At 38.5% G+C, this 13,915-nt stretch overlaps 1 pseudogene; it reads right to left on the bottom strand.

Moving 5' to 3' along the window:
* Window positions 1–11,784: 11,784 nt before the first annotated feature.
* Window positions 11,785–12,240, bottom strand: LOC129506784 (nucleoside diphosphate kinase A-like; annotated as a pseudogene).
* Window positions 12,241–13,915: the final 1,675 nt, after the last annotated feature.

Here is a 13,915-nt window from a genome sequence, read left to right as displayed (position 1 = left end):
TTATTTTTTGTTGTTGTTGATAAAGGTGATATGTTATTCATAACTCTGAATATGCCAGACACATGGCATCTTTGCTTGAGAAAGGAAGTTAAAATCTGCGTGGTTGTATTATCCATTTGATGCTTGAATCTTTTCTAAAGTACCTCCTATAAAAAGTCATTCGGTATCTGCTTATGCAATAGTAAGGAACTCATCCCCTCTGAAGTAACTTATCCCATCTCTAGCCATCTTTTATTATTGTAAAAATTATCCTTTTTATTGAGCTGGAAATTGTCCCATTAGTATTTATCCTGTGGTTCTAGAGTTTTGAGCCAGAGAGAGTGAATCTTCTTGCATTCATGGGACTGTTTTTATATTTGAAGATGGCTGGCATGTCTTGTTAAGTCAGTCTTCTCCAAATAAACTGCCTTATTGCTTTCATCATTACTCCTGATAGTTTCAAGTCTTCTCAACAGATCAATGTCTCTCTCAAAGTGTGATACCCAGAGTTGAACATAATATCCATGTGTGGGTCCACCCCAAATAGAGTGAGACCCAGAACTCTTGGTCCTTCATATTATATTTCTACTGCATCATGATCACAACTCTCTGCTGACTCTACTGATCACCTTGGCCACCAAACACCGAAATGTGGTTCTTGTGCACAACTTCCTTATGCTCTTATGTGTACAGTTATGCCAGGGGATATAGGGGATGCCATGGGCACAGCCTACATATCATCCAATTCTAGAGAGCTGGGGAGCATAAAAGTAAGGAAAGTGACCCAGGGGATGATGTGAGAAAAATTCTTTCTTTATAATCTGAAATACCAAGATATTTTCGACTGCATTATCCAGTGTACTTAGTGGCCTTTTTCAACTAACTACTCATCATTAGTACTTGTTGGTGAGTAAGTGTTTATAACTTCTACAAGCCATCATTAAAAATATTGAGTATGTTATATTCCAACACAAAGTGTTACAACATTAGGGCTTCACTAAGTGGTACCTTTTGGATACATGTATTCAACCAATTTTAAACTACCTAATTTTCATTAAACTGGTCTATATTTCTCCATTGTCATTTCTAGGAGTTTCAACATATTTTCTTGCTCTCCTGGGACTATCTTCTCCCCAGCTTTGCCTGGAAAATTTCTGCTCATCCTTTGTGCTTTATTTTAATTGCCATCACTTGTTTCAGGTTAGGTACCATTCCTGTGGGCTCTTAGAGTGTTGTATACTGCCCTTCTCATAGCAATGACCACACTCTTTTGTGATTTTCTCTGTATCTGTCTGTATCTACACTGTAAACTGTGTTGGGAAAAGGATTGACACTGTTATATTCTAAGTGTCTAGCACAGCATAAAGTAGATGTTCAGTAAATACACTTTAAGTGAATAAATCCTCATGACCACATGTAGAAGTAATTATTATCATCCTCATTGTACAGATGAGGCCATTGAAACTCAGAGGACGTAGTAAGCTTATTAAGGCACAGAGTGGCTGGTGAAGCTGTGGTTCAAAGCCCGTGATTCTGATCTGGATCTAATACTCTCATTATAAAACTAACTATACATGCTTTTGACATACTCCTGGATGTCTGAGTTTCCTTAACAAATGATAGTGCCCTTGGTTTTCCTGGAGAGAAGACTTAAAGTGCAAGTAACAGAAAGAAGGCATACTGGAGTGACCTCTGGTAACACTAAAGTATTAAATACTGATGCCAGATGATCTTCTAGCGATAAATTCTGACTTGAAAGGAGAGTGAACCTACTTTTCTTGTCATACAAGTTTACAAATCACTTTCTGGCAGTCCCTTAGTTTCCCGTAGTAAACACTTGCTGATTATTTTGTTCCCAAGTAGCTAGAGGCCCAAGGTGTTCATACTTTATTCTTTTTCCTGTGAACCACCATATTCATAAACTATTTAGTTTGAGTAGTATTAATAATTTTTTCTGCTTTAAAAAATTAGACATGTTTATTGAAAATTTTTGAAAAAGAATCGTTTTTAAATCATGCACAAAAAATTTTATACCTAACCACTTATGCCTTTTTTTCTTTTACAAATAATTATACATTTTCTCTAATTTAGAATCACTAAAAAGAACACTACATGTTCTTTTTTAACTTAATATATTGAGAATTTTCCTATGTCATTAAATATTCTCTACTATAAAATGGCATAGATTTACTGTATGTATGTTCCATTAATATATCTAATCAATTTCTTACTGTGGATATTTAAGGTTATTTCCAGTTTTGGATTCTATAAATAATATGGCAGTACTTATCCTTGGATATTAATCTTTGCACACATGACTGATTATGGAGAAAATTTTTCCCCCTTATCTAATTGGTCATATGCTGTGCCGGGCCTTATTAGGATAAGAGGTCCCCAGAACTGGGCCCTTACTTTAAAGATGCTTATAGGATTTTGACCCTTAGCAGTAATCAGATTGAAGCAAGGATTAGAATTCCTGACTCCTGAATATCTAGGTTAGATTTAGCTGCTTGGGGCTCCTTCATTGCTCTCCCCATTTTCCTGTGACATCCTGGGAGCTGAACTCCAGGGCGCTGCTAAGAGGCCTCCCTGTTTTCAAACTAGACTCCTTATCTCTGCCAGAAGAACCACCCCCGTGCCACAATGCCAAACTAAGGAAGAAGAGTTAGTATGGAGAATGAGGAGCAGCATTGGTCACCTCTGCCCCAAAGGGAGCAGTGAGAGAGACAGAGAGAAAGCCCAAGTATGCACATATACCCCCTTTTGAGTCTTTTTTTCTTTTCTTTCTTTTTTTTTAACCCAAGGAAAGAAAGAAAAGCAATTGCCTAAATTAATACAGCCCTGAGGGCAGGCTGAATGAGCCAGTAGCTTGTCACTCTGCTGCCATTCTGACCCTTGTAGGCTCCAAGAAAATGCATGGATGAACTCACTGAGTTGAACAACATGCTCAGTGTCTTGAGAACAAACAGACTTTTCTTTGGTGTTAGTTACAAACATCTTTTCTTTCCACTTATTCATTTAAATTCTCTAAAAAGCAAGGGCTAATCTCCTATGAAAGTTCAGGGAAAAGGCATGACGCAGCTCCAAGCTGCCTTAACCACATGCCTAGGGAAGGCAGCTAGTAGCCTTGGAGGGGCTCTGATTCTGTCCTGGCCTACCTTGCCCTGTGTCTGGGAGAACAGTTATTGGTCAGAGCTGTAATTTTCTCATCTGCAGAATGGAAATAGGAGCACTTCATTCAATTTACTACACTAAATTTAGAGTTCTTTTATTTTGGGTGGATTAATTCATGTATATTAGCAGTGGTTTATGCCATGCACCAAGCTGGATACTGAGGACACCATAGCACATTTCTGCCTTTGAAGAACCTAAAGTTAGTGGGACTCCCAGACAATAAATGGGTCATTACAGTGTAATATTAAAAGGATTGTTACAGGAGCAGAACAAGTGATGATAGAACTGATAATGGCCAGTGATGTAGGCTTGGGTAAGAAACCAATCAGGAAAGGCATCCTGATGAAATTGGTATTGACACTGAATCCTCGTGAATGAATGAATGAGTTAGCTAGTCAAGAGGTAGGGACAGAAGAGTTACAGAAGAATGTACATTCTAGAGAGAGCCTGGTTCCTTTGGAAAACAAGATAGGTGGGCATCTATGAATGAAGCACAGTGGAAACCAGTAAAGTAATGATCAAAAGGGCTGGAGCTAGAAGAAGCAGAGCTAACTGAACTGGGCTGACTTCAATTTCTGCATTATTTTCTTGGATAATTTTATATAGCAGGCAAATCTGTGTTATAACACATTATCAGAGATTACAATAAAGGTATTAGGCCAAAATCCAGATGCTCAACTTTTCTTATGTATTTCTTTTATTTGAGCCCCAATCTGTATTGTTTTATGATTCTTATCAGACATACCTTGCTTTTTTCTGTCCTTAACTGTATTCTGAACCTTTTCAAGATTATCTCTATACCCCAAAGATATTGAAAAAATGTTATAGAGTGGAATGTATTTTGTATGGCTCTATATGTAATCTCTGCAATTTGAGGGCAATTCATAAATCATAGCATACCAAAAAGCAGCATGTTACAAGGAGGACATTCTAATGCAGAGATAAAAGAGACTTGCCCAACCAAGACCACAGGTTTCCCAAACAAGGGCTTGCTTTGGGCTTTTTCTCTAGCATTCACTCCACACCCAAGACCAGACACAGTACTTGACAATCATGGGCATGTAATAATTATATGTTAAACATGTACTGGTTTCTTAATTGAAGAATATGTTGGTATATTTCAGATAGGCTCACAATCCAGACATATCCATCCAGACACAATCTATTCAGAATGGGTCTATTGAAAGGCAGAGAGAGAACGCAGGACAGATGAAGGTATGTGATTATTAATGTTTTTAGTTTGATTGATCAGAACCTTTAATATTGCCAAGAGATTATTAAAATTAAAGAATGACTTCATTTTAAAGAACCACATAATACTTTCTCTTGAACATGACATTCTTTCTAATCAAGTAATTTCTCTCCTTGAGGAAAGCATTTGGGAACAGTGACTGCTACAGTAGATTTGGTCTCTGAGCTTCAGATTCTATGTCACCTATCAATTTGGGTGCTTTTTGCAGGCTAGGAAGGGTAAGAAATGACAGCTTTATTTAAAAAACCATTTCTCCTGGATAGATAGAGCTAACTCCACACATGTACCCACAGGCACATACTCAGGGACTGTTAAACAGCTTCAAAGCATTTGTGCACTTTCCTCCATCATTTAGTCCCTCTTTTCTGTATCTTCCTTCTCTCACTGTCATCTGACTATACAAAATTTACAAATATGCTCTAATATCACCATTCTGAGTGAGTGTTCCCTTGAATCCTCTAGCTACTTTCTAATTGCTACTCTGCTTTCTTACCCAGAGTTCCAGAATGGAGCCACTTCTCAGCTCACTATAATTCACCTTGTACATCCGGAGTAAAACTTGACAACTACTCCATTTCCTTGCCTACTATATTCAGTAAAACTTCTAGCCAGCCCATTTTACTCCTAATGCTTTCTTGAATTCATCACTCTTTCTTGCCTTCTCCTCTGTTGCTGTCTTAATTCAGGTTCTTATCATCCCTTGCCCGGACAATTATGAGTTTCTAGTTAACTCTCCATAATGCTGCTTGATAGTCTTGAGACAGTTAGAATCATTTGGATATTGTATATTTTGTCAGCAGTCACGAATCCCTGTTATATTCCTAGTGTCTAAGCCAAGGTATAACAACCCTGCTTAACATGTGTCTATAAAGTAATAAGGAAAGTTCTTTAAGATTGTCATGTTAGCTCAAATTTAATTCATTCAACAAATATTTACTAAGCATCTCTTATGTGCCAGGACTGATCTAGAGCTGAGAATACAGTGGTGAAGAAGATAAAGACATTCCTATGGTTATGGGATTTCATGAGGCTCCACTGGGAGATGTAGCAAGTGCAAGGGCCCTGGGGTCAGGTAGTACCATATTCAGGAGTTGCCCCCAAACCTTATAAGTGTGTGAAGTCCATTCATTTATTCATTCACTCATTTACTGATCCATCCATTCATCCTTTTAATAAATACTTACTGAATATCAGTAATATATCAGGTGATATTTCAGTTACTGGGGACACAGACAAAGCCGTGCCCTCTAGGAACTTAGGGTTTTGGGGGGAAGAAATAAGTATAATAATAAATGTATACATTTGTCATAAGCAAACTAATTTCAGATAATGTAATAACTATGAAGAAAGTAAAATAAGGTGATAAATTATAACTTATGCTGACTCTTGTTAAGAGGGATCCACTTTAGATTAGGTGGTCAGAGAAGACCTTTCTGGAAAAATGGAATTTGAGCTAATGGCCAATGAAAGCAAAGAGCTGGAAGAAAGAGAAGAGAGAACTATAAGTGCAAAAAAAAAGTGAGATGAGAAAACACACAGGCATTGAGTAAAAAGAAGGAAAGCCAGGGTAGCTGGAGTCGAGTGAATGAAAGAGATAGTTTACAGATGTTGAAGAGGTAGATAGGGGCCAGGTTATGTGTGGGTTCTGGAAGCCATGTAAAGACACTCAGATTTTATTCTGAGTTGTTTAATCTGTCTGAAGCTTAGTTTCCTCAGATGTATAAAGAAATCTTAAAAGGTTGTAAGAAGCTCACACATTGTAATCCTTTCCTGTAATACTCAATGCATTGAGCCTTAGTTTAAGTGGCTACCATATGCCTAGACCAGGCAATGAAAATAAAGAGGTGAGGAAAGCAGACTTATTCTTAAGGCCATCACAGTTTGTATGAAAGATGGACCCCTAAGAAAAAAATTATAGCATAGTATGACAAATGCAACGATAGATGTGTTTACTTCTTTTCTTTCTTATTCTCTCCATCCTAAAAATTGCAGCTGAGTTAGGGACACAAGCACCTCTTATGTGAATTATTTCTAGAGCTTTCTAACTAGTCCCCCTGTTTGCAGTGCTGCTCTTCAAAACCTTCACCATACTGCACCAGAGTGATCTTCCTAAAATTAAAATGTGAATCAATTCATTCAAAAATACTTACTATGAAAAAGAAATTTACTATGTATCTACAATGCGTCAGGTTCCCTATTAAGTACTTGTGAAATATCCATAAACAAATGTCACCTGTGTGACAAAAATTCTTTCCATACTGTTCTACACCGCACTAAGGACATAACATGAACTCCTTTGATTGCTCCATATAGTCCTTGGGTCTCTTGAAGGGTCCAGGATGATAGTACAAATGGAGGCTAAATACCATTTTAAAGTTAGAAATTAAACAATCAAACTGTTCTTAAATATGCTCTACCTGAATGCCTTAACAAATACAACTTCATAAGGGCCAGGAAGGCCAAGTTTCAATTTGGAACCCTCGGACATCTCAGAATTTGGGGCCAGAACAGTATGATACTGAAGATGTCTCCCTGTTTTCTCTACCCACTTACCCTTCAGAGAGACTTGTACACTAGCATGTGCATACTCCAGCTCTCATGTCCAAGATCTATCCACTGTCCCCCAAAACAGCTGTCTTATGGCTACTTCTCAGGTGTGCACACTCCCTGAAGTTTCGGGGTGTCAGATATCCTGGTCTAGAAGGGGACATGTCAGATAGTCTGGTCTAGAAGGGGACATGTCTTTCAGTCGGGCAAGTTCTTTTGACTCTTCTGACTTTCATATAGGATTCCTCATACCACTGGAGGATAGCCATTGATAAATGAAGGCCCAAGAGGGCCCCTTAAAATATGCAAGCCAAGGGAAGGTCCCTGATTGCTTAAATTTAAGAGCAGTCCTGCTGATCCTTTTCCTTTGGCTGTTGCTTACCCATCCACTTCGTGTCATGTCTCTAGCTCCCCAAAATGTTTCAAATAGCTCATGGTCCATGCTTTACCGGTGCTTTCATTGCTGCCTTAAGTCATCCAGTTGTGTTACCTAAATCCTGTTTTGTTTTGTTTTGTTTTTAAATCTCAGCTTAAATATCCTTTTCTGTGGATGTCTTTCCCTGTGCCCCACTGTGGTAGTTTTAAACGTGTATAAATTCTTTGACCCTGCCATTGAGAAGTGATGTCTAAGTCTGCCTCCCCACAACACCCCCCAAATCTCAGAGTTTTGTGACTGTTTGACCAATAGAAAATAGTGGAAGTGACACCAGGTGACTTATGAGTTTAGATCATAAAGGGCATTTTCTACCTTATTTATTGTAATACTTCTTCTTGGAGCCCTGAAACTCCATGTAAGAAATCTGGCTACTCTGAGGACTTCCCAATGAGAGAATCCCAAGTAGACACTTGGGATAATTGTCCCGGCTAAGCCTAACTTTCTAGCAATCTCTACTAAGGAAGCTACCTATGAGAGAAGCTACCTTGGATTCTACATCCTAGGTTATCTGCCAGATGAATACCACCACATGGTCTTATCTCATGCCTCCCATATCCTCTTAGTTTAAGGAAAAGATCTCTAAGTATCTTAAAGATGTAGGCCTTCTTACTAAAACTATCATGTTTCTAAGACTGGAGGGCATGTTCCCACCATAGCCCCACAGGCAGCCCATGGTTGAAAAGAGTTAATGTTTAAGAGATATGTGACTATGGTATTTTGTTTATGCAAGTGAATTTTATAGACTTATACACAAGAAACCCGTTTTTAAACGAATTACCCACAAGGCCAAATCCTGACTGGCTCAGGGGCAGGGGCAGAAATGGTACAAAAAGAAAATATTTGGGTCCCTGAATCTCTGTGAGCAAGAAGCTCACCAAGAAAATTACTCAGCTGCAAACATAAGTAAGACTGCCTCAGAGAGCAGACACAAGGGAGCAAAGAATGGACCTGAGGGTCCTGGGGAATTCCTAGAAGCAGGATGAAATTCTAATCAAATAATAGACAACAAGTTCCTGACTGAATTTCAGAATTGCTTTGAACCAGTGACTGTTCTGTGCTGTCTCCTCCACCTCCTTCTTCTTTCTTCTTCTTCTTCTTTTTATTTTTCTTTTTCCTCTTCTTCTTCTTCTTTTTAAGATTTTATTTATTTATTTGAGAGAGAGAGAGAAAGAGCTCTCACATATAGGGGAGAGGCAGAGGGGAGCCCACCTGACTCAGGGCTCAATTCCAGGACCCTGAAATCGAACTGATCTGAAGGCAGACACCTAACTGACTGAGCCACCCAGGTGCCCCTTCATGCCTTTTTTTGAACAAGAGTATATATATTGCATGTTTTCCTACCACTGTATGGGTAGGGTTTGAAAAATGTCCCTTTAAGTTCATAGGTCTTCAGATGAGAGGAACTAAGAGAACTGGACCTCAGGAAATTTCTATATCTGGATTTAATGTGAACAATGAGATCCTGTTCATCAGGCCTGAACCCATTGCCATCATAGGATGAGACTTATAAAGGAGGGGGAAGTGAGTGTATCTTCCATCAGTGAGAAATGTAAATAATTTATGGAAAGAGATGACTGGCAGTTTAAAATACAGCTACAGATTCTTTAACAATCCTATTGAGAGAAAGAGTCTAACTCCTCTACCCTTGAACCTAGCAAGGTAACACATTATTGATGCCACTTTGACTCTTACAGACTAATCAATCTCCTAGCTGAATATTACCAAGTGACCTCCAACAACACCACATGAAAGAAAAGACGTGATTACCTGATCCCTGCCCAAATTCCTGACCTTCAACTAACGTGATGTAAATAAGTGGTTGTTACATTAAACCACTAAGTTTTAGGATGGTTTCTTACACAGCAATACATAACTGGAATATTACTCGGAACTGGCTTTAAATGCCCTGTCTGTGCTTTTATGGGACCCTTTTACCACATTGTGATATAATTTTCTGTCTACTTGTCTTTATCACCTTCTTGGAGAACATTCTCTGAGGATACAGATGATGTATCCCCAGCATCAAGAACAGTGGCTTGCATAGGAGGACCCAAGTTGGTATTTTTTTTCTTTTACTTTTCCTACCAAAGACTTGCTATAAATAAATAAACAAACTCCAAGGTTAGAGTAAATAGAGATTCTTAAACATGTTTCTTTGCTTTCTGGTCTCGTGAGGCTGTGTAGGCCTGGTCTACCTGTGGATATTGAGGGACACATACTAAATGAGGGACACATACTAAAATAAGAAACAGGTCCAGGGTAGTTAGTTTCCTTTGATATACACATGGATTTGAAACCAAAGTAAATAATTGCTGTGCAGAAACATGTTTTGAGTTTTGCCTCTCCCAGAACCTTTGAAAAATAGGACATACTGCATAGCCAAATCCCCAACACCTTTAGGTTTGCACATCTCTACTAATCCCATCCAGATACATTGATTTTCACATAGTGGATTTCTGGTTCCAAGTCTTTTCCAGGATGAAAACAACTTCTAGCAAGAATTGCTCTTCCGTGAGTAGCAGCCTGCCCAATACTCCTACAGTGTCACAGTCACCCCAACAATTTCAGGCCTGACCCTCAACCTTCCTGTTTCAGAAATACTCACTTTATTTAAATGTATGTTGAGTCTACCTGAAAGAAAGCCTGGGGTCAGCCAGGCTTGAATCCCAGGCCAGTCACTCACCAGACATGTGAATGTCACCAAGTTACTTAATCTCCCTGAGCCTGTTTCCATATAAGTAAAAGGAAGTTAATACTAGTATCTACTTACAGGGTCATTGCAAGCATCAGTTGAGCTGATACAAGTAAACATTCAGCCAAGTTCTGATACATACAAGCTCTCAGTGAATTAATGAATGCTAGTTGTTCCTATTATTATTATTATTATTATTATTATTATATCCTCCCCTTCTCTGTTCTCTCATTAGAAAATGATCAGACCCAAGTGACTGAAATCTCCTCCAGATTGCCTGAGTCTGTTCAGAGACAATGGATTGGTCATGACTGCCCTGGAAACCTATTACCTTGTTTCTTTTCTTTAGAGGAAAGTGCCAAACCAACACTTGGCATAAACTGCGAGAGGATCAATATCATAGAGGAAAAAAATATATATCCCAGGGGTTCTTTTTCTCTAGTTCATGACCTGCCCCATTTTTCTGTGATTCCTACATTTACCCTGTCAGATATAGACTTCTGTAGTTACAAGACCATATTTTCTAAACTGCAAAGAAGAATCCATGGTCTCATAAATACAAGTGTTTTCAAGGGGGCAACATGACTCAATATTTTAAATTGGGACTTCTCTAGACAAAATGTAGGACATATGGTGACCATACCCATAGTTCTCAAAGCCAGATGCCGACTGGCTCCAAGAGAAGAAAACGAAAACAATCAGAAACCTCTTCTATTTGCCAAAACAAATCTTGTGTCTCTCTCAATGTTATTTCTGTAGATATCTTTGTTTGAATTGGGCCCGTTCACCAGTTCCATTTCTGCTACCATCTCTGGGGTTGAGGGAAAGAAAACACCTTCATGTTCACTCATGTGAGCAAGGATTTCTTTTTGGGTGGATTTTAGGAGTAAAGGAAACTAGAAAACTTTTATAAATTTTTATTTATTTTATTCGTAGAGCCCCTCCCCCTTTTTTCCACTTAGTCTTCTATTATAGCTTTTTCATCTTATCCCTCACCAAATAATAATAATAATAATAACAATAATAATAATAATAGTAAAAGTTACTATGATTAAACACATTCTGTGCAATGGGCACTTACACATTCACGCCTAATTATGAGCTTGTACAGTAGATGACATTGTCTCCAGTGACTGGAGAGTATAGGAAACTTGTCCAAGTTAACACAATTAGTAAGTGCTAGAATAGAGATTTGAACCCCCAAATATCTAGCTTACAAATGTTCTCTAATCTGTGTATTGCTTCTTACAAACTGCCTTTCAGAAATGAGATTTAGATTCAGTGAACATATACTGAGCATCTACCAGGTGCTGTACTAAAATACACTATTTCATCCTCCCCACAACCCTGTGAGATAGGAAATGCAGTCACCGTGTTTGACGGTGAAATACCAGGAGGTTAAGAAATATTCCCAGGGTCATCTAATCTGTTGTTAATGGAGCCAGGAATCAAATGCACCTCTTCTGTTGTCATTGTTTTTTGTTTTTGTTTGTTTGTTTGTTTGTTTTACAATGGGATGAAACATTTTAATCTGATGGTGACTCATAATACTGTACAGGAAGCATGCCCAGCTCTATGAGGGCCCCTCCAGGTTGTAAGGAAGTTCTCAAAAATAACTGGATTTGAAAGAGCCTGGCCCCTTGCTCATGGGAGGGAGAGGGAATGGAACGGGCAAAGCACTGAGGTCTGCTCCCTCATCACTGGTCACTCATAAACCCAGTTCTTGTAATCCACCAGCTCTTCAGGCTGGAACCACAAGCCAATCTCCTTCTCCGCACTCTCCACAGAATCGCTGCCATGGATAATGTTCCTGCCAACTTGGATGCTAAAGTCCCCATGGATGGTCCCAGGTTTGGAGTCCACAGGGTTGGTCTTTCCGAGCATCACTCAGCCTGTCTTCACCACATTCGGTCCCTCCCACACCATGGCAACCACAGGCCCTGACTGCATGTACTTCTCCAGGCCGGCAAAGAATGGACGGTGCTTCAGGTCAATATAGTGCTCCTTGAGAAGGTCTTCAGAAGCCTGGATTAATTTCATAGCAATGAGGCGGAATCCCTTTTGCTCAAAACACTTGATGATCTCTCCCACGAGGTTGCGCTGGACTCCATCAGGCTTGATGACAATGAAGGTGCGTTCACTGTTGGCCATAGTCCTTTCCAGCTGCTACCTCCCCAACCTGTTGTCGTTTTGATTGCAAGTTCAAAACTCTAAGTCATCATATGGTATCTCATAACAGAAGTACAAAAATTTGGAGTATATTTAGAAACTTGAGCACAGCGAGGATATAGAATGAAGAAAGGTGGCATGAAGGGAGGTAGTCAATCCCTTCACAGAGACCTACCTCTTAGGATGAATGAGTTTATCTTTGGTAGGTTCTGGGAACAGAGCTGGTGAGCATGGAGGAGGGTGAAAGGAACAAAAAATTAAAGAAAGGAACACCGAATACCATCTCAGTATTACTTAAGTCTTAGAACTGTGGAAGGCCATTTTCATTTTAAGAGATCTGCATTTTAATCGAGAATATTTTTTTAGAAAAAGCTTCAAGTGACTATTTGAATTTTTAAAGTAGAAACAAAGAGTAGAACCAAGAAGCAGAGAAAGAAATTGGTATCAATCGGGTAAATGTCAGAAGGCAAAATAATTTTTAATTTGTTCTAAGAAAGTACTTCTTAAGTGATTCTGCTATAAATGAGAAAAAGAGTAAAACATTAAAGGTTAAAATCTTAGATAATTTCAAGTTGGGATTCTACAGCTAGCCCATACTTCCAGTTTATCTTTAACATTCTAGTTGCTCAAGTACATTCAACTTGGTGTGGAGGAAGAGTGGGGGAAACAGTAACATGCTCCTTGTTCATTTTGACCTCAGGGTTCAATATACAGAAAAGTTAAAAGATCAAAACAAAATCTCACACCATCCCACCATCCTGACATTGTTAACATTTTGACATATTTCTAATTTTTTTTCTCTCTTTGATTCCAAAATTAAGACTATAAAAAATGTCTTTTTTACTGAAAGTATATCAGAAGCATTTTCACTAGTGTTTGAGGACATGGATTTTAATCACATTAATAAACATGCATCTACATAATGTAGTATATTTAAGCAATTCTCTATTGTTGGATATTTAGATTAATTTTGGATTTTCACAGTTATTAATGTGGTATTCATCTTTGTGCATAATTATTCCATGACCTGTACTTCTTTTATATACCCTTTGTTTGGTGTTTCTCAGCTTTTTTCCCCCTCAAAGATGTGACTAATGGTATTCATATATAAGACTTCTTATAGAGTTATATCTTAGACTTACCTAAGCTTATAGCTGATTTCTTGTGTATTAATTAAATGTGATACCTTGATATTTTTCTTCCTCTCAAGAAAGCACAGAAGAGTGATGCAAAGGATTTCCACGAGTCTGCTATATTTTATAAAATAACACTGTCTACATTTTAGTACTTTATTAGTAGTAATAATTTATTTCAAGAATATCTTATAGTTGATTGTGCCACCTAAATGGAGAAGTACTGTTTAGCTGGCCTTAGCAAGCACCTTGTACTCCCTAAGTGGCTATGACATGCATTTTCTTATTGAAGACACCTTATATAGCTATGATTTCTATCTTTAGGAATCAACCAACTCATAGTAGTAAATTGTAAGCTGTAGACAGAATTAGGTCTTCATTTTGAGAAGGGAGCAGTGTAAGCTTTGGGAAGGCTGAGTAAGTGTAAATGGATACTCATTACCCACCTCCATTGCACCCCCTATTCCAGAGATTCTGATGCTGTTTTCCTGGAGGTGCCCCTTTCTCATAGCTCCTGACTCTAAACCACTGCA

Source organism: Nyctereutes procyonoides, unplaced genomic scaffold (genome assembly GCF_905146905.1).
Source record: "Nyctereutes procyonoides isolate TBG_1078 unplaced genomic scaffold, NYPRO_anot_genome, whole genome shotgun sequence".
NCBI classification, from domain to species: Eukaryota; Metazoa; Chordata; class Mammalia; order Carnivora; family Canidae; genus Nyctereutes; species Nyctereutes procyonoides.
This window is presented reverse-complemented; position numbering and strand designations above follow the sequence as displayed.